At 46.9% G+C, this 26,796-nt stretch overlaps 1 long non-coding RNA gene across 1 annotated transcript in view; it reads left to right on the plus strand.

Annotated features, from left to right (window-relative positions):
* The window catches only part of LOC119962865, a 56,558-nt gene extending 39,138 nt beyond the window's left edge, over window positions 1-17,420 (plus strand). The window contains exons 2-3 of the long non-coding RNA XR_005459984.1: window positions 14,371-14,518; window positions 16,317-17,420. This is a non-coding gene — a long non-coding RNA (uncharacterized LOC119962865). The remainder of the gene's footprint in view (window positions 1-14,370; window positions 14,519-16,316) is intronic.
* Window positions 17,421-26,796: the final 9,376 nt, after the last annotated feature.

Below are 26,796 nucleotides of genomic sequence, written 5' to 3' on the forward strand. Positions count from 1 at the left end.
TCGGCCCATCTATCAGCTGAGAATCGCTGCCGGCCGTAAAAAAACGGCGGCAGCGATTCGTGTCGGGAGTTGGGCGGGGGGGGGGGGGAGAATAGCGGGAGGGCGGGAAAAATGTCAGGAAGGCCCTCCCGCTATTCTCCGACCCGTCGTGGGTGGCGGAGAATCGCGCCCTCTATACCTTCCTGACTCACTGGATGTCTCTTTTAATTTTGGCTGTGCTGTGTAGTGATCTGTACATCTGCACATACACCAGGGACTATAGCACAGATGTAACAGCCACAGCATCACTAGAGGGCAGCACCAGAAACGGGTATAAAGGGTCCGACCCAAGGGAGGATACGCCTCTTTTAGAAGTACAGGGCTAGTGAGCAGCAGCACACAGAGACAGCTCAGCACAGGCAGCTTACCTTAGCTTTTCCTGTTTTGCCTCTTGACTGTATAACATCTGGTTGAGCTCTGGGGACAGAACGAACCTACTGAATACAGTATTTGTGTTAACTGGAAGTCTACAATCTTTATTAAGACTTAGAGAATAACATATGGTACCAGGTATAATTTTTCAGAAAAGCTAGCTAGACACCAGCAAGAGAAGAAAAATTTGCACCGGACATTCAACTAAGGAAGGCTTTGCAGCATTCGGACCCTTTGGAGACCAATTGGCAAGATGGACCCAATTCAAGCTCCATGCCTGCTGAAAACCACCGGTAATATTCATTCCAATTGGAAACTTTTCATACTGCAGTTTATAACTATCTGGAAGCTAAGGATCTGACCACTGCGTCTGATGCCAGAAAAATAGCCTTGCTGTTATCCCTGCAACGCATCATGATGAAGCTGCAAAGGTATGACTTCACCCTAGTATACACTCCGGGGAAAGATCTCACCATTGCTGACGCACTGTCCAGATCAATCGAAACAGACAGCTCACCACCAGCATTCATCAGAGAAATTGAGGCCCAAATACAGCTATGCATGGAAAATCTCCCCAATTCTGATGAGAAGCTCTGATTAATTCAACAGGAGACGCAGGAAGACGCAACCTTACGGAGAGTGCTGCACCTACTCCAGCACGGTTGGACGAGGGGTCAATGTCCACAATATCAAAATGTCAAGTCAGAGCTGACTGAGGTTGATGGCTTCCTGCTACGCAATGTGCAGATTGTCATTCCGTCCACTCTACGCGCCGAGATGCTACGCAAAATTCATGAAGGCCATCTCGGAATCGAAAAATGCAAAAGGCGAGCACGAAGGCTGTGTGCTGGCCCAGTATGAACCAAGTCTTCACTAACATGGTCATGACATGTGACACCTGTCAAAGACATCAATCTGATCAGTGCAAAGAACCACTGCAGCAACACAAACTCACAACATCGCCATGGACAAATGTGGGCATCGACCTATTTCATGCCACAGGTCGTGATTAAGTCCTGATCATGGATTATTACTCAAACTATCTGGAGGTAATGAAACTCCCTGATCTCACGTCCTCACCTATAAGCAAGGCGTGCAAGGAGACATTCTCACGAAATGGAATCCCGCACGCAGTTATGTCAGATAATGGTCCCTGCTTCGCGAGCTGGGAATGGAAAGAGTTCTCAGACAGCTACAACTTTTGGCATGTGACATCCAGTCCACGCTACCCACAATCAAATGGGAAAGTGGAAAAAGGTGCCTACATCACTAAACGACTCATCAGCAAGGCAACCGATTCACGCTCCGACATCAACCTAGCTCTGTTATTGTACCAAGCAACCCTATTGAGCTCAGGACTGTCGCCAGTGCAAATGCTGTTCGGCAGAGACATCCGGACAACCCTACCGGCAATGCAATTCCGAGACCCCGACAACGCATCGGTTCTCGACAAAATGCGGGAACTGCGCTCCAAACAAAAACGATACTACGATCAACATGCAATCCCACTCAAGCCACTGACAATAGGTGACATCATCAGACTCAGGGACCCAGAAGGAGGATGGTCTGATCCAGCCACGGTGATCAGACAGGCGGCACTGCGGTCCTACATTGTCAAGTTGGCAGCAGGAATACTCTTTCGGCACAACCGCCGGGATCTATTAAAGATTCAACCCTAAACACCGGTATTTCCTACACTGGACCTGAATGAGTCCATTCATCAACAGGGCGTCCCTCACCACACAACGCCAGACAACACTCTCAACGACATCAAACCATCATCACCACTCCAACCATTAAGACACTCCAGCAGAAGCCGCAAGGCACCCGACCGATTAGATTTATAAAGAAAATTCAAAACAAAAACAAGACAACGGACATTTCTCACAATGGACTCAGAACACAGTTAATTGGCTCTGTATAACCATTATTATTTTCAAAGTGTACAGACATGCATATTCCCACTCAACCCTTGTTATGTACAGTTTTCTTGAGACCTGCACAGAAAACATGCCAAATAAAAAGGAGGGATGTAGTGATCTGTACATCTGCGCATACACCAGGGACTACAGCACAGATGTAACAGCCACAGCATCATGAGAGGGCAGCACCAGAGGCGGGTATAAAGGGTCCGACCCAAGGGAGGATCCACCTCTTTTAGAAGCACAGGGCTGAGTGGGCAGCAGCACACAGAAACAGCTCAGCATAGGCAGCTTACCTTAGCTTTTCCTGTTTTGCCTCTTGACTGTATAACATCTGGTTGAGCTCTGGAGACAGAACGAACCCACTGAATAAAGTATTTGTGTCAACTGGAAGTTGACAATCTTTATTCAGACTTGGAGAATAATATATTCGGAACCTTCTCTCATGATCCCATCCCCTGCCAAGTTAGTTTAAACCCGCCCCAACAGAACTAGAAAACCTCCCTGAAAATATACTGGTCCCATTTCAGTTCAGGTACAAACCATTCGCCTTGTACAGGTCCCACCGCCCCAAAAACGGTCCAATGTCGCAGAAATCTAAAGCCCGCCCTCCTGCACCATTTCTCTAGCCACGCGTTCACCTGGAATAACCTCTTATTTCTATACTCACTAGCTTGTGCCACTGGAGGTAATGCAGAAATGACCACCTTCTGGGCCCTGTTTTTAATCTATTTCCTCGCTCCCTGAGTTCTGCTTGCAGGACCTCATCTCTTTTTCTGCCTATATCTTTGGCACCAATGTGTACCATGACATCTGTCTGTTTGCCCTCCCCCTTCAGCATGCTCTGCAACTGTTTAGAGTCATCCCATACCCTGGCACCAGGAAGGCAACTTACCATGCTGGAGTTTCTTTTGCAGCCATAAAGCCTGAGAAGCCTGAAAAGCCTGTCTGTTCCCCTTGCATTTGAAACCCCCAACCACTATAACCCTGCCATTCCTCCTCCTCCCCTCTTATGCAGCACAAGATCTGGACAACATTAGACTCCAGACTCGCAGCAACGTAATTAAATCTCAGCTGCCCTCTGAATTGGACGAGCAAACCACTCAATTCCAAGGGAAATCAGGGAAGGGCAACAAATGCTGGCCTTGCCAATGATGCCCACATCCCATGAAAGAATATGTAAAGAAATACTGGCCTCACAGGCTGTAAATGCCAATGCTAAGTGTTCAGCTGGCCTGCACTGTGGGCTGTACTCAGCTGCACACCACAATCAAGGAAATGAAGAAGCAAAAGAGTTTGCCCTAGTTGTCTGCCTCAATGGGATCAGGCTTAGGCCCGTCGCAAATTGCATCCCTCGCCCCCCCCCCCCCCCCCCCCCCCCCCCGCCCCCTCCCCATGCAGACAAGTTTTTATTTCCCAATGTTGCTCAGCATAAAATATTTCTGAAGAGATAAGCACCGTCATTTCATGTTGAATCATTCAATGGCAGAATTTTCTGGTTGTAAAATAATAATTTGTGACACCATGAGGCATTTGTTTGCTCAATAGACAACTTTTCAACTCATGGCCCAGATCAAACAAATCTCTATAATTCGCATTTTCAGAAAACAAGTCTTATTTAAGATTAATTGCGTCAGAGCCAAAATGTTTATGGAATTTCTGAGATTTTTACTTTAATGCTTAATAATAAAGCTTTGATATCGATTGAACTAATAGTGACATGGCATGAAGAGTAACATTGACAGCATGCTAGATTTTTGATTAAATTAGGGGAGCTCAATGATGCAATACATAATTGTAGACCGACAGTTTCAGGCTTGAGTTCTTGATGCTGAGATATTTTGGGGAACTCAGATGTAACAGTAAGCAAATTAAAAGTATTTATCCAACGGGAAACAAATAAAAACAGGCACTGCGCATGAAGCCACTTCTGCACTGCTGAGCCTGTTTTTTAACTGTCTGTGAACACCCTCCTGCCCTGTCAGTCAGGCTGCAAGTCAACAGGATCGCAACAGTAGCAAACTGGGATAACAATGATTTTATTCAGTTTAACATTGCACTATATTATTTTGCACATGTTCTGAAAATGTTCAACTGAGGCGCTTTCATGTGCAAGCACTGGAAATTGCTTTCCAATATATCTTAATTGGGACCAATTCCAACCAAGTTAATGCAAATTAGCCAATGAGTTTTTTCAATTCCACTTCTTTTTCAATCTCCTTTATTAGTTTCCATTTTTCTTAACTCCCAAGTTTACTATGTTATCCAAGCACGCAACCATGCTGATAGACAAGCTATTTGTAAGCTAGATGTAAAAGTCGCCAAAGGTGCAGAGGACCATAGGCTGCTCTCCCCATTTGAGAGCTGACTGGTGGTTATTTAAGCTGAGGGTCACCACATCTCAGGTAAGGGGCAAGGTTGAGAAGGTGGGGACCTTCATGTAATAACCTCAACTGGTAGGGGAATTGAACTCGCACTGTTGACGTTGCACCGCATCACGAACCAGCCACCCAGCCAGCTGAGCTAACCGACCCATATTTGTAAAACACTCTCAACGAAACAGTTAGCAAGTCTGAATATGCCTTGGACAAAGTGGACCATCTTCCATACTTTGAGAGCCTACTGTCAACAAGGATAGACATCAACGATAAGTTTCAACACTGCGTTCAAGTGTGCCTTCAGTCACCCGAGGAAGAATGCTTGCAGACCAAGACTCGACACCAAGCTCATGGTCCACAGAGCAGTATTACAGCTGTAATATTTACGTGGAGGTGCCACCTGTCCATTCCTCAAAGGAGAACAGCTGTGACCTATGTTTCACTCCCTCAGACCCATTAGCTGCAAGCCGTTCACTGACGGCTTCCACAAACTAGCTGCAGCCTTGACTCATTCATCTCCCTTTATGGATGAGTGACTCTAAGTGCTGAAACCCCAATGTTTACAAACATCAATCACATCAAAGAGCAGTAAATGCATTGCAATCACAGGTTTGAGTGTTGGAATGCACTTAATGATTGGAATGCATTTACCTCATTGCTTGTCACTGGAACAATTACCTTAGATTCCAATGTATGCCATACTAAATTCTCGGCAGGAAAGTATCATAAACGTTTTTTGATAAAGCACTTATCAAGGACAGGATCCTTGGGCTACAGTTTACATTCTATTGACATTATCGATTATTGTCCTGATTCAATTACTTGGAAGTTGTTTGTCCAGGGAAAAAAAGGAAAAACTAACATATGCCCATTATAAAAGCCTTTTATAATTGCTCTATCTTAACTCAACTGATTTTGCAACTGGAGGTAGTAACTCCTGCGGGATAACCATTTACAGATAACAATGACCTATTCTTCAGGTTATTCACAACCCACAATGGTGGACTGGGAAAAATTACTGAAAGGAAGGACAGTGGACAGGCAATGGCAGGCATTCAAAGAACGAACGGTGAACTCCAAAAGTTGTTTGTTCCTATTTAGTGCAAGAGTAGAAAGGGAACCGTGGCAAAACAATGGCTTACAAGGGAAATTAGAGTTAGTATTAGATTCAAAGGAGAGGCATACAAATTAGCAAGGAAAAGCAATCGAACTGAGAATTAGGAACAAATTAAAATTCAGCAAAGGCAGACCAAGGATTGATCCAGAAGGGGAAAATACAACATATTTAATAAGCTGGTGGGGAACATAAAAACTGACTGTAAAAGTTTCTATAGAAATGTAAAGAGAAAAAGATAAAACAAAAACTAATGTAGACAGTCAGAAACGGGGGAATTCATAACGTGGAACAAAGAAATGACTGAGTAACTAAATTTGTACTTTGCTTCTGTCTTCACAAAGGAAGACTTGAATAATGTACTGAAGGTTCTAAGAAACACAAGTTTTAGTGAGGAGCTGAAGGAAATTAGCATAAGAAAAGAAATGGTTTTAGGGACATTAATGGGATTGGAAGTGAATAAATATCCAGGGTCTGATAATCTTCATCCCAGAGTACTTAAGGAACTAGCTCTAGAAATAATATGTACAAGGGTGAACATTTTCCAAAATTCTTTAGACTCTGGAATGGTTTCTACAGATTGGAGGGTTGCTAATATAATCTCACTATTAAAGAAGGGAGGCAGAGGAAAAACAGGGAACTATAGACCAGTGAGCCTAAGGTCAGGAGTAGGGAAGTTGCTAAAGTCCATTATCAAAGATTTTATAGCACAGCATTTGGAACGCAGTGGTATAATCAGACAAAGTCAGCATGGATTTATGAAAGGGAAATCATGCTTGACAAATCTACTGGAATTCTTTGAAGGTGTAAGTCGTAGTGCTGACACGGGAGACCCAGTGGATGTAGTTTATTTAGACTTTCAGAAGGTTTTCGACACAATCTCACGTAGAAGATTACGATGTAAAGTTAAAGGGTATGGGATTGCGGACAGTGTCTTAAAATGGATAAAATGCTTGTTAGCAAACAGGAAGTGAAAAGTCAGAAGAATTTTTTTTTTCTGCTTGACAGGATGTGAATAGTGGGGTACCACAGGGATCTGTGCTAGGGCCCCAACTGACCACATTAGAACATAGAACATAGAACAGTACAGCACAGAACAGGCCCTTCGGCCCTCAATGTTGTGCCCAGCCATGATCACCCTACTCAAACCCACGTATCCACCCTATACCCGTAACCCAACAACCCCCCCATAACCTTACTTTTTTTAGGACACTACGGGCAATTTAGCATGGCCAATCCACCTAACCCGCACATCTTTGGACTGTGGGAGGAAACCGGAGCACCCAGAGGAAACCCACGCACACAGGGGGAGGACGTGCAGACTCCACACAGACAGTGACCCAGCCGGGAATCGAACCTGGGACCCTGGAGCTGTGAAGTATTTATGCTAACCACCATGCTACCCTGCTGCCCCAATGCTACCCTGCTGCCCCAATTATATATTAATGATTTGGGCAAGGGAACTAAATGTAGTATTTCCAAATTTGAAGATGATACAAAGTTGGGTGGGAGGGTGAGCTGTGAGGAAGATGCAGAGATTCCTCAGCGGGATTTGGACAGGCTGAGTAAGTGGGCATATACATGGTTGATGCAGTATTACATGGATAAATGTGAGGTTATCCACATTGGTAGCAAAAATAGGAAGGCAGATTATTATTTAAATTGGTGTAAATTGAAAGAGGTGGATATTCAAGAGACCTTGGTGTGTTTGTGCACCAGTCGCTCAGATACAGCAGGCAGTAAAGAAGGAAAATGGTATGTTGGCCTTCACAGCGAGAGAATTTGAGTACAGGAATAGCGATGTTTTACTACAGTTGTATAGGGAGTTGGTGAGGCCACACCTGGAGTATTGTGTTCAGTATTTGTGTCCTTATCTGATGAAGGATGTTATTGCTATGTAGGGAGTGCAGCAAATATTTACATAGCTGATTCCTGGGATGGCGGGACTGTCATATGAGGAAAGACTAAATCAGTTAGGATTATATTCATTGAAGTTTAGAACAGTCAGGGAGGATCTCTTCGAAACCTATAAAATTCTAACAGGGTTAGATAGGGAAGATTCAGAAAGAATGTTCCCAGTTGTGGGGGAGTCCAGAACTAGGGATCATGGTTTGAGGATAAGGGGTAAACCTCTTAGGACTGAGGTGAGGAGAAATTTCTTCACCCAGAGTGGTGGATCTGTGGAATTCACTATCACATAAAGCAGTTGAATCAAAAACATTGTGTAATTTCAAGAAGGAATTAGATATAGCTCTTAGGGCTAAGGGATCAAGGAATGCTTGGGGAAGGCAGGATCTCGATATTGAACTGGATGATCAGCCATGATCAAAATGAATGGCAGAGCCAGCTCTAAGGGCCAAATGGTCTCTGTTGTGTTATATTGTGTAGCATAAGCTGCTTCTTTGATGTATGCTTTGACAAAGGAAGCTCCAGACTATGAAATGAGTTCAACTTGTTTATTGAACTATTAACACAGTTCTTAAATGAGTTTGACTCTCTGCTAATCTAGCTGTAGCAACTCAGTCTATCATTACCAGCCTGCTCTGAGCCACATGCTGGGTGTGATGCTGTTGATCAACCCAGATGTGCTCTCTAGATGTCTGTCTGTAGAAAGAGACAGAGCATGTCCTTTTATATGGGTTGTGAAGTGCCCCCTTGTGGTAATGCCACCTCTGGGTGTCCTGATTACCCATTGGTTGTGTCCTGTTGTAATGACCCTTTGACTGTGTGTCTGCATGTCATGACATCTCTGGTGCTCCCTCTAGTGGTTACTTAGTTGTAGTGTATTTACATTAACCCCTTGTCTATATACAGTGATGGGTATCACCACAGCCTCCTCCTGCTTCTATTTTCTACATATGTTTCTATGTAAAATGCACAAGGTAGCAAGCTAGAAATATTTATGTCACGGTTTATCCCATTTCGAAGAAATCTCTTCAAAAATCTTCTTGTACAAGGAATTGTTTTAAGAACATCAGAACATAAGAACTAGGAGCAGGAGTAGGCCATCTGGCCCCTCGAGCCTGCTCCGCCATTCAATTAGATCATGGCTGATCTTTTGTGGACTCAGCTCCACTTTCCGGCCCAAACACCATAACCCTTAATCCCTTTATTCTTCAAAAAACTATCTATCTTTTCCTTAAAAACATGTAATGAAGGAGCCTCAACTGCTTCACTGGGCAAGGAATTCCATAGATTCACAACCCTTTGGGTGAAGAAGTTCCTCCTAAACTCAGTGCTAAATCTACTTCCCCTTATTTTGAGGCTATGCCCCCTAGTTCTGCTGTCATCCGCCAGTGGAAACAACCTGCCCGCATCTATCCTATCTATTCCCTTCATAATTTTAAATGTTTCTATAAGATCCCCCCTCATCCTTCTAAATTCCAACGAGTACAGTCCCAGTCTACTCAACCTCTCCTCATAATCCAACCCCTTCAGCTCTGGGATTAACCTAGTGAATCTCCTCTGCACACCCTCCAGCGCCAGTACGTCCTTTCTCAAGTAAGGAGACCAAAACTGAACACAATACTCCAGGTGTGGCCGCACTAACACCTTATACAATTGCAACATAACCTCCCTAGTCTTAAACTCCATCCCTCTAGCAATGAAGGACAAAATTCCATTTTCCTTCTTAATCACCTGTTGCACTTGTAAACCAACCTTCTGTGACTCATGCACTAGCACACCCAAGTCTCTCTGAACAGCGGCATGCTTTAATATTTTATCGTTTAAATAATAATCCCGTTTGCTGTTATTCCTACCAAAATGGATAACCTCACATTTGTCAACATTGTATTCCATCTGCCAGACCCGAGCCCATTCACTTAACCTATCCAAATCCCTCTGCAGACTTCCAGTATCCTCTGCACTTTTCGCTTTACCACTCATCTTAGTGTCATCTGCAAACTTGGACACATTGCCCTTGGTCCCCAACTCCAAATCATCAATGTAAATTGTGAACAATTGTGGGGCCAACACGGATCCCTGAGGGACACCACTAGCCACTGACTGCCAACCAGAGAAACACCCATTTATCCCAACTCTTTGCTTTCTATTAATTAACCAATCCTCTATCCATGCTACTACTTTACCCTTAATGCCATGCATCTTTATCTTATGCAGCAACCTTTTGTGTGGCACCTTGTCAAAGGTTTTCTGGAAATCCAGATATACCACATCCATCGGCTCCCCGTTATCTACTGCACTGGTAATGTCCTCAAAAAATTCCACTAAATTAGTTAGGCATGACCTGCCTTTTACGAACCCATGCTGCGTCTGCCCAATGGGACAATTTCTATCCAGATGCCTCGCAATTTCTTCCTTGATGATAGATTCCAGCATCTTCCCTATTACCGAAGTTAAACTCACTGGCCTATAATTTCCTGCTTTCTGCCTACCTCCTTTTTTAAACAGTGGCGTCACGTTTGCTAATTTCCAATCCACCGGGACCACCCAGAGTCTAGTGAATTTCGGTAAATTATCACTAGTGCATCTGCAATTTCCCTAGCCATCTCTTTTAGCACTCTGGGATGCATTCCATCAGGGCCAGGAGACTTGTCTACCTTTAGCCCCATTAGCTTTCCCATCACTCCCTCCTTAGTGATAACAATCCTCTCAAGGTCCTCACCTGTCATAGCCTCATTTCTATCAGTCGCTGGCATGTTATTTGTGTCTTCCACTGTGAAGACCGACCCAAAAAACCTGTTCAGTTCCTCAGCCATTTCCTCATTTCCCATTATTAAAACTCCCTTCTCATCCTCTAAAGGACCGATATTTACCTTAGCCACTCTTTTTTGTCTTATATATTTGTAAAAACCTTTACTGTCTGTTTTTATATTCTGAGCAAGTTTACTCTCATACTCTATCTTACTCTTCTTTATAGCTTTTTTAGTAGCTTTCTGTTGCCCCCTAAAGATTTCCCAGTCCTCTAATCTCCCAGCAATCTTTGCCACTTTATATGCTTTTTCCTTCAATTTGATACTCTCCCTTATTTCCTTAGATATCCACGGTCGATTTTCCCTCTTTCTTCCGTCCTTCCTTTTTGTTGGTATAAACCTTTGCTGAGCACTGTGAAAAATCACTTGGAATGTTCTCCACTGTTCCTCAACTGTTCCACCATAAAGTCTTAGCTCCCAGTCTACCTTAGCTAGTTCTTCTCTCATCCCCTTGTAATCTCCTTTGTTTAAACACAAAACACTAGTATTTGATTTTACTTTCTCACCCTCCATCTGTATTTTAAATTCCACCATATTGTGATCGCTCCTTCCGAGAGGATCCCTAACTATGAGATCATGAATCAATCCTGTCTCATTACACAGGACAAGATCTAGGACCGCTTGTTCCCTCGTAGGTTCCATTACATACTGTTCTAGGAAACTATCGCGGATACATTCTATAAACTCCTCCTCACAGTTGCCTTGACCGACCTGGTTAAACCAATCGACATGTAGATTAAAATCCCCCATGATAACTGCTGTACCATTTCTACATGCATCAGTTATTTCTTTGTTTATTGCCTGCCCCACCATCTCGTTACTATTTGGTGGCCGATAGACTACTCCTATCAGTGACTTTTTCGCCTTACTATTCCTGATTTCCACCCAAATGGATTCAACCTTATCCTCCATAGCACCGATGTCATCCCTTACTATTGCCCGGATGTCATCCTTAAATAACAGAGCAACACCACCTCCCTTACCATCCACTCTGTCCTTCCGAATAGTTTGATACCCTCGGATATTTAACTCCCAGTCGTGACCATCCTTTAACCATGTTTCAGTAATGGCCACTAAATCATAGTCATTTACGATAATTTGTGCCACCAACTCATTTACTTTATTCCGAATACTACGAGCATTCAGGTAAAGTACACTTATGTTGGTTTTTTTACCTCTGTTTTGAATCTTAACATCTCCAGTTTTATTCCTTTTGTTATTACTGGTTGAAGTCAATCAACTAATATTTCTGAGTTTCCGGGGTCTTGTAACTGAGGGTACCAGTTGAAAATCAATTAAATGTAGGTATGAGCAATTATAAAGGATTTTTATAACAGTCTAATGTTAGTCTTTACATTTTTATCCTGGACAGATGTTATAACCTGATTGAATCCTATTGGTTGGGGACTAATCCCATGTCTCTTGGGGAGTATGAGTTCCCCCAATGCGTGGGGCAGGGTAATCATAAGTAGTTGCAGGTGTATAAATAGAGCTGGCCAGTGTCGTATCGGCTAGAGACGGAAGCAGTGTGAACTACTGCTGCTGTGTACATATTATTGTAAATAAAGTTACTTTCTGTTTGACTCTACAAACTCATGCTGGATTCTTTGTGGCCCTCACAAAACTGGCGATGAGAATGGGACGGGAAACCATGTGTGCAAGCATTTTGACCACATTCGGTCCAGATGGTCACCTCTTCCACAGATTCCCCCTCCCTGGAAATGACTTCTCCAGCCGCAGCTACCGGATTCGGACACAGCTCATCCTCAAGATCGCCCTCTGCCACTGCACTCATGGCCTGCTTAGTTCATTGCACAATCCCATGGATATAGGGGCGCCGAAATGACAGAGGTTCTCGACTCCGACTCCGAGATGGACACGCAGGATGCCTTTGAGGGGGAGCCCTTGGTTCCATGGCCCAGCGGATGTGGAGCTGTAACGCTGTTCATCATGGAAGCACCATTCACCTTCTCGTTATACGCCGCCCGATCCAGTGCCTCGTGTGAATGACATCAAGCCTGCTATAAAGACAATAATCTTCATAATAATTGGATTAGGAGAATAGATAGTGGCTGGGATTCTCCCCTACCCGGCGGGGCGGGGCATCCCGGCGTGTTGGAGTGGCGTGAACCACTCCGGCGTCCGAAAGTCTCCGCACCTTTAGGGGCCAAGCCCTCACATTGAGGGGCTAGGCCTACGCCGGAGTGGTTGGCTCTCCGCCGGCTGGCGTGAACGGCCTTTGGCGCCACGCCAGCTGGGGCGAAAGGACTTCGCCGGCTGGCGTAGGTCCGCGCATCCGCCGGCGTGTCAGCGGCTGCTGACGTCATCCCGGCGCATGCACAGGGGAGGGGGTCTCATCCGCCTCCGCCATGGTGAAGACCATGGCGGAGGCGGAGGAAAATAAGTGCCCCCAAGGCACAGACCCGCCCGCCGATATGTGGGCCCCGATCGCGGGCCAGGCCACCGTGAGGGCACCCCCCGGGGTCAGATTGCCCCCCCACCGCCCCGCAAGGCACAGACCCACCCGCCGATAGGTGGGCCCCAATCGCAGGCCAGGCCACCGTGAGGGCGCCCCCCGGGGTCAGATTGCCCCCCCCCCCCAGGACCCCGACGCCCGCCCGTGCCGCCAATCCCGCCGGTCAGGTAGGTGTTTTGATTCCCACCGGTGGGAGAGGCTTGACAGTGGCGGGACTTTGGCCCATCGCGGGCCGGATAATCGCCGCAGGGGGCCCACCTACCGGCGTGGTGCGATTCCTTCCCCCGCCGAATCTCTGGTGGCGGAGAATTCGGGACGCGGCGAGGGCGGGATTGATGCCGGCCCCGGGCAGTTCTCCAACCCGGCGGGGGATCGGAGAATCCCACCCAGTGTGTTGGATAACCCCCCACCACCCAACCCCCAATGTGACCAAAAGCTCTGAGGTAAGAATTGTACAGCAATTACCTGGAAAGTGCAAGTTTCCCTTAGGAAATTGCCCTGCACTGGGAACCATCTGTAAATTGTGGGTTAAATTGTAAATTTCGGATGGTTCCAACTGTGTTGCATCAATAGCTCTCCGACAATTGTCAGAAGAACTAAAACCACTTCTAGCTTCTGAGTATCGACCCACACTGATGCCAACCCCCCTCCACACCAATGGGACTTCCCACAAACTGCCAGGGGGCACACCCGCAAACCCCAATTACTTCTACCCCACAGGTCTTCTCCACCACTCTCATAGGATTTCCCAACCACCTCCCCCAGAGAACATCACCCAGACACCTCTCTTAAGGCATGGCCAGATCCATCCTCCCCCAACCAACACACTGCCTGACCACCTACTCTCCAACACCAGGCCGAATCTCATCCCCACCCCACCCCAAGGCCCACCCTAACCTGGCTGGATCCCACTCCTGAGGCCCAACCTGGCCCAACACGACCCGAACAGACATACCCACATGGTCGTCATTCTACCCAACCCTTTCCCAACCAAAGTCCTGGTCTGACACAATACTACCTGACCAGACACCAATTCGAACCTGACCAACTCCCCTCAATCTGCAACACAACTCAACTTCCCCACAAGTTATGGCCCAAAACAAACACCCCAAGGCAAGGCCGACAGGGCCCCCCCACAGCAGAGAGCAAGCTGACCTGACCAGGCCTCATCCTCCTAAACGCCTGGCCCAAGACCCCTCCGACCCCCCCCCCCCTCCCCACCACCACAGGTCAGGACCCCCACGACACCCGGCTGGTCCCCCCACTTCCATCCTAACCCCAACATGGCTGAACTCTATTCTCTTACCTTATTCGCTTAACCAGTTGAAGAATTTCTCAAACATCTGGTTTACAGCAGCTAATGCCATGACAAAAGACGCATGGCTTACTCATATTCGACTCCACAGCCCTTGACATTAAGCCCTGGGGACATGCTGTGCTACCCAGAACCTGCCAGGTCCATGTCAGAAGGTCGGACGAGATAGGATCACTTGGAATTTCAGGTAAGAGCTTTCGAGTGGAGTGGCAATCTAACACAATTGCAACTCCATTGCAAGTAACTGTGTAGGAAGCTGCCTGGCACATGCCTAGATCTCCAAAAAAAAGCAAAGAACTGAATGAATATTTTTTGTTTTTTTGCAGTGTCACTTGTTGGCCTGGCTAACAGGAGAAATTCCAGCAGATCTTTGAACAGAGTTATGAGATACTTTAATGTTTATCTGAACCAGTGAAGCAGCCAGTGTAGCTCTTGATCTCTTATCTACAGCCATTACGTTGTACCTCCAGTCCCATAAGTGATTTGGCAACACTGAAGAAAGAGATGATGAACATGGAGAACCCTGTAGATTTCAACAGAGTCTTTCACTTTCTGAGCATGACCCAGAGTGCTTTCAAAGTGTCTGTTGAGAAGTACGGAAAGAGGGTGGTAAATTTTCACACAGAAAAATTCTACGAACGGCATTGAAACAAATTATTACCATAATATCTTCCAGTGATGCTTGTTGATCTGTTGAATAGGATATTGAAAAAACTCAACTGTTTTTCTTCAGAAATAGCCATGGGAACATTTACACCCAGCTGAGAAGGAAAGTCAGCACCCGAATGGTGGCACGTTCCCTCAGTATTGTAGTGCAGTGCCAGCCTAGATTGTGTGCTCCAGCCTTCTGACTCAAAGGCAAGAATACTACCACTGAACAAAGGCTGACACCTATAGGCTGTAGATCAGTTTAAAGCACAGCGGATTCTGAGTAAACCCTGTGACTGGATAAGAATTTGGTGAAGGTTAAGGAAGAAACTATTTAAAGTTAGTGTGTTGGGATGGGGAGGTGTTCTGAGGAAATGGGGGACAAGCCAAGTCTCAGTATCTGGAACATTACAGCTTCAAATTGTCATAATCAATAGCCGTTCACATTAATATGTGCCAGGAACCTCTTCAGGAATTCTGATTGGCTGCAAAAAATTTGGTGGAAGATCAGGGAAAAACCCTGATTGGGGGAGGAAGGAGAGTGGGGGGGGGGGGGGGGGGGGGGGGGGGGGGGGGGGGGGGAGAAGGAGTGCAAGTAGACATTACGCTCACAGGAAGCAACAAATCATTTAAATGTTAGAATGAAATCAGCAGAGGGTGTTTTATTTGAACCAATTTCATCTAGGTTTCCCATTTCTTTCAGTGTTCGTCCACTGAAAATCTGTTTTTTAATTCATTCTTTGGGTTGTGGGTGTCGATGGCTGGGCAAGCATTTGTTGCCCATCCCTAATTGCCCTTGAACTGAGTGGCTTACTAAGCCATTTCAGCGGGGGGTAGTTAAGAGTCAACCGTATCGGTGTCTGGGTCTGGAGTCACATGTCGGCCAGACCAGGTAAGGATGGCAGATTTCTTTCTCTGAAGGATATTTGTGAACCAGATGGGTTTTTACAACAATTGGCAATGGTTTCATGGTCATCTTTAGACTTTTAATTCCAGATTTTTATTGAATTAAAATTTCACCATTAGCCATCGTGGGATTTGAACCTGGGACACCAGACCATTACCCTGTGTCTCTCGATTACTAGTCCAGTGACAATATCACTGTGCCACCACTTCCCCCTTTCCAGAAGAAGGTGTAACCACTGCCATCTTCCCTCAGGTCCCCTTCACCTGCTCTTTGGGTCTCTTGCAGGGCAGTGACGTCAATATTGAAGTACCTGAATTCTCAGGCAACAAAAGTAGTTCTCCATTTCAGTTGATTGTTTTGCTCATTATCCATGAGGTTTCATACATTCCAGGTTCCAAAATTGAGTTTAACTTTGATTTTCTGACCGCAGGTAGATGAGGCCGTTGGATGTGGTTTTCCAGCCAGGTTGGGGACAGAACAGACTATTTTTCGGGTACATTTTCGAGCCCTTTCCCATGAGGGGTGAAAAGAGTGGATCCTGAAGAGGGCTGCTCAGTCATGAAGAAAGCTGCCGAAATGCCCTCCTATTCCTGTTCCAAGAGCAAGTTGACTGAATCAAACTCTACTGCAAATGTGCCAGTCCGAAGCTAGGGACTTCCAGGTCTCACAGTTCGGTCCTCATCACCTCTTACTAATTATTGCAGGGCTTTTTTTGTGTTTGGGGTGCAAATTGTTTTACTCTCGGCAGACGCCTGGTGAGAACCATCTTTTAACATGGAAATGTTGTTGAACATCAGCAGATACACACAAAGACCTTGACAGCGGCAGGGAACCTCTACGACCGGGGATCTGCCTACTGCTACAACCTTCATCAGCCATTGCAGCCATTGATAACATATGAGTATCTCCCGGCTGTTTTGCCATTGAGGGCTTGTTTTGGATTACATGTTGTCTGGATCCGCCCCTCCAACCCAACTGTCATGGGTGACCCTGTCAGGAGTTTAAGACTCCTGACAACATTATTCTTGTGATCAATGGAACATTCAAGCCTCTTCACCTTGGCAAGGTGGCAATCCAAATAAAGGTGCATCTTGCAAGATGTCCGAATGTGTTAAGGTGATGATCTGACCACCATCTTGAGTTTGGCAAATCCACCTGAAGCTGAAGAAGGCAACAACTATTAAGTCACGGTGGCCATGACGGAGCAACCGTGTAATGGAGAAACCAAAGGACAAGTGAGTGTAGAAGTCACTATCAGGAGGAGAAGAGGAATCAACAAAGAACAAGGAATCACTGGCCCAATATAGAAGTCAATTGATGAAAGAATGCTGGCAAGAGCAAGAGGAATCACAAAATTAACATTGACCAAAAACAGGAAGACAATAATAAGAATGGAAGCTGGGAATAAAGCCATGAAGAAGAGCTATAGGAGAGCACTGTCTGTGCCTCCCTTCCACGCAGACAGTGAACCAAGCCAGGAATCATAGAATGTACAGTGCAGAAGGAGGCCATTCAGCCCATCGAGTCTGCACCTGCCCAAGCACACACCTCCCATTCTATCCCCGTAACCCAGTAACCTTTTTGGACACTAAGGGCAATTAAACACGGCCAATCCACCTAACCTGCACATCTTTGGACTGTGGGAGGAAACTGGAGCACCCGGAGGAAACTCACGCAGATACGGGGAGAACATGCAGACTCCACACAGACAGTAACCCAAGCCGGAAATCGTACCTGGGACCTTGGAGCTGTGAAGAAACAGTGGAAACCACTGTGCTACCGTACCGCCAATTAATACGTGTTATAGCGCAGAAGGGTTAGGGCCCATCGTGTCTGCACCAACTCTCCAAAAGAGCACCATGACTTAGTGCCATCCCCTTGCCATTTCCCCGTATCCCTGCACATTGTTTCTAATCAAATAATCATCTCATGTCCTCTTGAATACTACAAGTGAATCTGCCTCCACCACACTTCCAGGCAGTGCATTCCAGATCTGAACCACTCGCTGTGTGAAAATTTTTCCTCACATCACATTTGCTTCTTTTGCAAATCACTTTAAATCTGTGCCCTCTTATTCTTGATTCTTTTAGGCGTGTGAACAGTTTATCCCTATCTATTCTGTCAAATTTGAACATCTCTACCAACAAAATCTGGACTGCAGAGGATGTCCTGGATGACTGGAGGTGATGGGTAATCGTCAAGCTGCCAAACAAAGAGAACATCAATGGCTGCAATGACTGGAAAGAATTAACGCTGCTGTCAATACCTGGCAAGGTCTTCAGCATGGTGCTCCTCAACAGACTGAAAGTATTAGTAGACAGTACCCTTCATGAAGAACATGCAGCAATCAGATCATTACATTCAGAAACATCAGAGTATCAGAGTCTAGAGTTTTAAGCCACTTGTTATCAAATTCACTGATTCGAAAAAGGCTTTCAAAAGCATCCATCGGCAGTTGCTCTGGTACATCACAAGACTGTATAGCATCTCGAAACTGTATCTTAACATCTTCAAAATCTTATACCATGACTCCAGCTGTTGATTCAAGACCAGCACAAGCACCACAAGCTACTTGAGCATCATTACAAGAGTACGGCAAAATGCTGAATACTCTCCCCATTCCTTTTCCTATTGATCATGATTTCATCATGAGGAAGGCAATGGTGAGGGCTCACTTTGACATCCCATGACTCCTGGCTGATGGACCTGGATTTTGCAGATTACACGGCACTGCTGGTCTGAAGAATTGCGCACATTCCAAGACATGACCACCAGTGTTGAGAGTAGAAAAGCCAAGATTAGTCCACACATCAGCTCCAAGAAAACCAAGACAGTGATGGCTGGAAGGCAACCCATTCGCTCCCATCACCATCAGGGAACAGAACATTGGGAATATTGACCACTCCTGCTACCTAGGAAGCCATATCTCTGGAGAGGGTGGCATGGGAGTGTCCCTACAAGAAATGTTTTTGTCTTATCACATGGCTTCAGTAATGTCATTGTGTGGGTGGAGCTGGGCTGTGGCTCTGTGCGTTTTAATTTAGCTTTGAGTTTGGACTGGTTTGAACTGCATAGGTTGAAAGAAGTGTTTCTCTAAAGTTTAAAAGCTGTTTTCAGACTGCTTGGCAACTTAAAAGAGATAATTGCTTTCTGGAAGGAATTCAAACCTGCTGTTTGAAAAGGGGAACAGAGTATCAATAACAAGCCTAATGCCAGTGAGAATGCCGTGTGCTGGACCACACCTTTGAAAAGGGGTTTCTGGGGTTTGACTTGGATCTTGTTATTGAATTGGAACAGTTATGGGGGAATTTATTAAGGGTTATACATAGATTACTGTAGCTGTGTAGGGCCTTTATGTTTGTAGTTGATAAAAATTCTTACTGTGTGTATTTATACAAATGTTAACTAAATTTGTAGGATAAAGCTTGTATTTTTGATTAAAAGCGCATGACAGCTCCATATCTCCTGGCTGCCTTAAAGTTTTCTTTTTAGTTTCTTTTTCACCACTGTATCCACTTACTGTATGGAAACTGGTGAAAAATTGCAGAAGCAGGAAGACCAACAGCAGCAGGCATTTTATCTGGTACTCATCATGCTTAGAAACTTACTCTATAGCTGTTAACACACAACAAAAAGTATAACCATTAATGCTTTTCACTTGGTTAGCATCCTTGAACTTCACAAGTGCTGGTAATCTGTGTTAGTCATGCAAATTCAGAATCACCAGTGGTGATATCCTTTGAGGTGCACAATATGTACAAGGCAAGATGTAATGAACCACTAATGAATGTTCAGTCACAAAAGGTCAGAGCCGTCACATCACATACAACATAAGCCTAGTGAAGACATCGAGAGACTATTACAATTGGCTGACATGCACATTTACTACTGGGCTCCAGAAACTCTGAAATGGTAAAGGACATGGGCCATGGGATAAAAATCAATAGGCATTAGAAGTCTCAGAAAGACAGATGCAATCTAAGGACACAATACAATTTGTTACAGCTTTAATTTGCAGGCAGGACCTTTATAGGTAATAACTGAAAAGTTACAAGCATATCATTTTTAAAATGTTTGTCAACATTACTTTGTATTTTAATGGAGGAGCTAACCTGTATAAACTTACAAAGTTAAAATAAACAGTTTAATGCTTTTGATAAGATAGTATTAAAGAATTTTATTTGAATGTGTTAAGTGTTCACATTTACTTTCTAGGCTGAGGTAGAAATTATTACATACTGATGGTAGTCTCCACTTCTGCAGCAGCATATTTGTCCCTGATTGTGGCTCTGAGCTCCACTCCAGCACTGAATCGTAAAGTCATTCATCAGTGTAGGAGGCTACTCACCCCATCAAACCTGCGCTAGATTCTAGGCTGGCCTCGATCCGAGGTCCGAGAACACTGCCCGACTTCTGCAATGTCCCAGGAATTTCCAGGTACTTCACCCTGCAAACGCCTCCCGTCCTATATTTCTAAAGTAATTTAAAGCAACTTAGGACAACCTGAGTATTTGAAAAGCCTTGTAGAATTGCAAGTTCTTTCTTCTTCTTCATGCGACCTGTGTTTCCTTTTTGCTCACTGCTTTCCAGATTGTGTGAGTGTTGAGACCAAAAGGACTCCACACAAGGCCGGGTATGTAGGATAGAACTTGTTCTATTTACCTCTAATAGTGCAATAATTGCTCTCTCCTCTCCTCACAGGATCTCCCTCCCTGACCTGGGGATATATCCTGTGGGGTTCCCCCGATCACCTGGGGAGCTCGTACTCCAAGAAATTGGCTCCTTAGGGGGTCGTACCAGTGTGTTTTTTGATTCTTAATCTGTCACTCTTTTAGTTCATTCAGTGGAAGAATTAAGTGCACTCAGTACCAATTGGAAGTGAGACGTGCCAGGCCCATTCAATATTCTTTGTTTAATTTAATGGTCAGGAAAGTCTTAAATGGGGCATTAACGGTCCTGCCCAAATACTGGACGGGATTCTCCATCAGCGGGATTCTTTGTTCTGCCGGTAGCGCACCCGTGCCCGCGGGTTTCCCGGTGGTGTGAGGTGGCCACAATGGGAAATCCCATTGTTAGGTGGCTGGAATGGAGGATCCCGCGGTCAGTGAGGAGGCTGGGCACAATCAATGAGTTTCCTAACGCAGAATATGGCATGCGATTCCGCTATTCTGGTTAGTGGGAAAAGCGCCCCTGAAGTCACCCGCCAGCTCACTTAGTCTCAAAAATGGATAATTCCACGCTCTCTATCACAGTGTTAGTAATCAAGAGAGCTAGTGAACACACTTGGAGTCAAATCCCATCACAGCAGCTGGGAAAATGTAAGCTCAATTATAAAATGGTGATCATGAAATTGTTATAAAAACCCATCTGATTCACTGAAGCACTTTTGGGAAATAAATCTGCCATCCTTACCTGGTCTGGTCTACATGTGACTCCAGACCCACAGCACTGTGGTTGTCTCTTAACATGCCTCTGAAATGGCCCAGCAGGCCACTCAGTGAACAAATAGCCAAGCCTAGATTTCAAAAGGTATGGCCTGTTCATGGCACCCCCAGTTACACTGGGAACTGAGTGACCAAAGCTGTTCAGACATTGATTGCTACGCTGTTCAAGAAAATCATAGATGTTATAGTACAGAAGGAGGCCATTCAGCCCATCGAGTCCGCACCAGCCCTTGGAAAGAGCACCCGCCACCCTATCCCTGTAACCCAGTAACCCCACCCAACCTTTTTTTTTGGACACTAAGGGCAATTTAGCATGGCCAATCCACCTAACCTGCGCATCTTTGGACTGTGAGCGGAAACCGGAGTACCCGGAGGAAACCCACACAGACACAGGGTGAACGTGCAGACTCCACACAGACAGCGACCCAGCCAGGAATCGAACCTGGGACCCTGGAGCTGTGAAGCCACAGTGCTAACCACTGTGTTGCCATGGTGCTCCACATCTAGAATTGTCTCCAGGATGCACATCAGAGGTGGAGGCAGCCAGCTGCTTACTTTGTCCCATTGCCTTCAATGCCCCTGCCTCACATTCTCTGGGGGCTCTGGGGCAGAGTTGGGGGATGGATGCTCGCGTCGGGGTCAGAAAGGTCTCTGGAGGGTGAGGGAGGGGGGGTTGTTGGTGTCCACTCACTCGTGCTGCTCAGTGTAGGTCGTTGATCTTTTTCCGGCACTGGAGGCCCATCCTCCTGGTCACACACCCGATGCTCACAACTTGATGTACCATCAATTTGACACGAGTCGTAGAGAGGATTCAAATATTAGGCTTTGATAAGCTAGATGTGAGCCCTGCAGTGGTCATACAAGGAAAGGCCGACTGTCGCATGGTGCGAGCTTTTATAACCATCCTCTCGGCCAATCGGCGGGGAGTCACATGACTAGCCACAGCCAATTGGCAGAGAGGCACATGACTTGCCTGGGCCAATGGGCAGCGGGACTGCTGTACCTATGGCAGCCTGGTTCTAAGGTAATATGATCTCCCTAGCCATACTACCACACAACTGCCGCTGCCTTATCCCAGGCAGCAGTAGCTGCCCTGTGGCTGACTCTCCGGGACCCTTGAGGGAACAGGACATCCCTCCTGGCCTTCACTGCGTCTTGGAGCCTCCCCAGGTCAGCATTCCCGAATAAAAATGTTGGATAAACTCAGAAGGGCGGGCAGTATCTATGGAGAGAAACAGTTAACTTTTCAGATCATAATACATGATTTTCCAACCTCGCACCCCCCCCTACCCAGTGCCAGTTCTGTAGAAGGATCATTTAGATCCGAAACATTAACTCTGTTTCGCTCCCCAGATGCTGTCAGACCAGCTGAGTTTATGCAGCATTTTCTGTTTTTATTTCAGATTTCCAGTATCTGCAGATTTCTGCTTTTATATCAGAGACTGGAAGCTCTTGTCTGCAGAGGGATTTGGATAGGTTAAGTGAATGGGCTAGGTTCTGGCAGATGGAATACAATGTTGACAAATGTGAGGTTATCCATTTTGGTAGGAATAACAGCAAAAGGAATTATTATTTAAATGATAAAATATTAAAACATGCTGCTGTGCAGAGAGACCTGGGTGTGCTCGTGCATGAGTCGCAAAAAGTTGGTTTACAGGTGCAACAGGTGATTAAGAAAGCGAATGGAATTTTGTCCTTCATTGCTAGAGGGATGGAGTTTAAGACAAGGGAGGTTGTGCTGCAATTATATAAGGTGTTAGTGAGGCCACACCTGGAGTATTGTGTTCAGTTTTGGTCTCTGTGGTGAATGTAATATATGAATGTATATATACTAATTCACACTGTTATTGTAAGCGCAGGAGTGGCATCCTACCACTAGGGGGAGTAGCGCTGGGAGCACTTAGGAACTTGTACTGGGCTCCATCCTTGGTTCTGCCCACGACTCCTCCCCCTAGTGCAGCTGTATAAGTATCCGTGTCCAGAGTCAGCCTGGGTCACTTTGAGTTCATCAACAGGTAACAGGCTGGCTCTGAAGTCGATTAAAGCCTAGATTCACATCGGAAACACGTGTCTGGCGAATTGATGGTTTCATCAATTTAATCGACTTAAGAACAGTAAGATCGATTATGGAATCGGCCCTCAAGCCTGGACGCCTGGAACTCAACCCGCAGGATGCAGAGGCTAAATAAATCTTCTCCCATTGGATCCGGTGCTTCAAGGCCTACCTGGCTGAAGCGAGCACAACCGAAACTACAGAGGATCAGAAGCTGAGTCTACTGCACGCGAGGGTGAGCCATAGAATCTCAACACAACTAAACTTGGCCAGTTCATATACTGCGGCACTAGCAGTTCTTGAAAAAATGTATGTAAGGCCAATTAATGAAGTTTACGCTCGCCATGTGTTTACAACTCGCCGTCACCGGCCTACGGAATCACTCGCCAAATTCCTAAGAGAAGTTAACAATTTGTCCAATGACTGTAATTACCAAGCGGTTACCGCGGCTGAACACAGGGAATTGGTGGTACGCGATATTTTTGTAGCGGGCCTCAGGTCTAACTATGTGCGCCAACGACTGCTGGAAAAGGGGGCCCAGGACTTAGAAACGACTGTGGAAGCTGCGACCACGATGGAGTTCTCCTTCTGCAGCCTTAACTCGTTCCCCGTGGACCCCACGACCCCATCATGGGCCCCCGACCAGCGACTCCCCCAGGCCTGTGCTACACGGCCGCCCAGCCACCATGCTGCCCCAGCCAGCCACTATGCTGCTCCAGCCAGCCACCATGCTGCCCCAGCCAGCCCCTATGCCGCTCCAGCCAGCCACTATGCTGCTCCAGCCTGCCATTTCTGCGGCCAGAACCAGCACCCGCGGCAGCACTGCCCGGCCCGTAACGCAACCTTCAGCAGCTGCGGGCGAAAAGGGCATTACGCTAGAGTGTACCTCGCAAAATGGGCCCCAGCTTCCAACTCCCCAGCGACTCGCAGTAACTGCTCCCCGCACTCTCAGCCCCGTGGGGCCTGAAACGCTGCAGCCTATGCCCCGACTCCGCCCCCTCCAGCCATGTGCGATTCATGGGGGCCGCCATCTTGGAAAACCTCCACCACGCGGCCGGCCACGTGCGACTCATGGGGGCCGCCATCTTGGACGCCATCTTCCTCGCCGCCCGCCACGTGCGATCCACAGGCCTGATCGGCATCTCCGCGCTCGGACAACTCAGCGGAGGAATTCGAACAAGACTACGATCTCAGAGGGCAGTCATCACGGGGCCACTCCAGCACAGCTGATCGAGCCGCCGACTACCCGCAACTCAACGCGGTCACTCTAGACCAATCCCGACCGAAGAACCTACGAAACTCGATGGCAGAGGTCCATATCAACGGGTACAAAACGCCATGCCTCTTCGACTCCGGGAGCACTGAAAGCTTCATACACCCAGACCTGGTAAGACACTGTTCGCTCTCCGTTTTCCCTGCGCAGCAAACTATCAGGCTCCCACTCGGTCCAGATCCAGGGGCGCAGCGCCGCGACACTCACAATCTGAGGCACTAATTACTCGAAGTTTAAACTCTACGTTTTGCCCGAACTCTGCGCGCCACTCTTATTAGGCCTAGAATTCCAGTGTAACCTCAAGAGCCTCACCCTCAGCTTCGGCGGGCCCCTGCCCCCACTCACGATCTGCAGCCTCGCTACGCTGCGAATCCCTCCCCCTCCTCTCTTTGCCAATCTCACTAAGGACTGTAAACACGTAGCCACTCGTAGCAGGCGGTATAGCCTGCGGGATAGGGTATTTATCAGAGCAGAGGTCCGAAGGCTACTCAGTGAGGGGGTTATAGAGGCCAGCAATAGTCCCTGGAGAGCTCAGGTGGTGGTCGTTAAGACCGGGGAAAAATTCCGTATGGTGGTCGACTACAGTCAGACTATAAATAGATTTACGCTCCTCGATGCGTATCCCCTCCCCAGGATTGCAGACATGGTAAATCAGATCGCCCAGTATCGGCTCTTCTCCACAGTGGATCTGAAGTCTGCATACCACCAGCTCCCAATCCGCCCGGAGGACCGCCACTACACGGCATTCGAGGCCGATAGCCGCCTCTTCCATTTCCTGCGGGTCCCTTTCGGCGTCACTAATGGGGTCTCGATGTTCCAACGAGCAATGGACCGAATGGTGGACTAGTATGGGCTGCGGGCCACATTTCCGTACTTGGACAATGTCACCATCTGCGGCTATGACCAGCAGGACCACGACGCCAACCTCCACCATTTTCTACAGACGGCACAGAAACTCAACCTAACGTACAACAAGGAGAAATGCGTTTTCCGCACATCCAGACTAGCCATCCTCGGCTATGTCATCGAAAACGGAGTCCTGGGGCCCGACCCGGACCGCATGCGCCCCCTCTTAGAACTCCCTCCCCCTCATTGTCCCAAGGCCCTCAAACGGTGCTTGGGATTTTTTCTTACTACACCCAGTGAGTCCCTCAATATGCGGACAAAGCCCGCCCACTCTTTAGGACCACACGATTTCCCCTGTCAGCCGAGGCACGGCAGGCCTTCGATGGCATCAAGGAGGACATCGCCAAAGCGGCCATGCGGGCGGTGGATGAATCCACCCCATTTCAGGTAGAGAGCGGCGCCTCAGTTGTAGCTCTTGCAGCCATGTTAAACCAGGCAGGGAGACCCGTTGCATTTTTCTCCCGTACCCTCTCCGCTTCAGAACTCCGACACTCCTCAGTCGAGAAAGAAGCACAAGCCATTGTGGAGGCTATCCGTCACTGGAGGCACTACCTCGCAGGTAGGAGGATCACCCTCATCACTGACCAAAGATCGGTTGCCTTCATGTTCGAATACTCGCAAAGGGGCAAAATAAAGAACGATAAAATGATGAGGTGGAGGATCGAACTCTCCACCTACAATTATGATATCAAATATCGACCAGGGAAGCTCAACGAGCCTCCGGATGCCCTATCCCGCGGGACATGCGCCAGCGCGCAGATCGACCGATTAAAAAGTATCCACAATGACCTCTGCCACCCGGGGGTCACCCGGCTCGCCCACTACCTCAGGGCCCGAAACCTGCCTTTCTCCAACGAGGAGGTAAAAGCGGTCACCAGGGACTGCCCGATCTGTGCGGAGTGCAAACCGCACTTCTATAGGCCAGACAGGGCCCACCTGGTCAAGGCGTCTAGGCCCTTTGAACGCCTCGCGATTGATTTCAAAGGGCCACTCCCCTCAACTAACAAGAACATCTACTTCTTAAACATAGTAGACGAGTTCTCCCGCTTTCCATTCGCTATCCCGTGCCCCGACATGACCTCCCACACAGTCATTAGGGCCCTGCATAGCATCTTCACCCTGTTTGGTTTCCCCAGCTACGTACACAGCGACCGGGGTTCGTCCTTCATGAGCGTCGAGCTGCGTCAGTACCTGCTCGACAAGGGCATTGCTACAACCCCAGGGGGAACGGGCA

Source organism: Scyliorhinus canicula, chromosome 3, assembly GCF_902713615.1.
Source record: "Scyliorhinus canicula chromosome 3, sScyCan1.1, whole genome shotgun sequence".
NCBI lineage: Eukaryota > Metazoa > Chordata > Chondrichthyes > Carcharhiniformes > Scyliorhinidae > Scyliorhinus > Scyliorhinus canicula.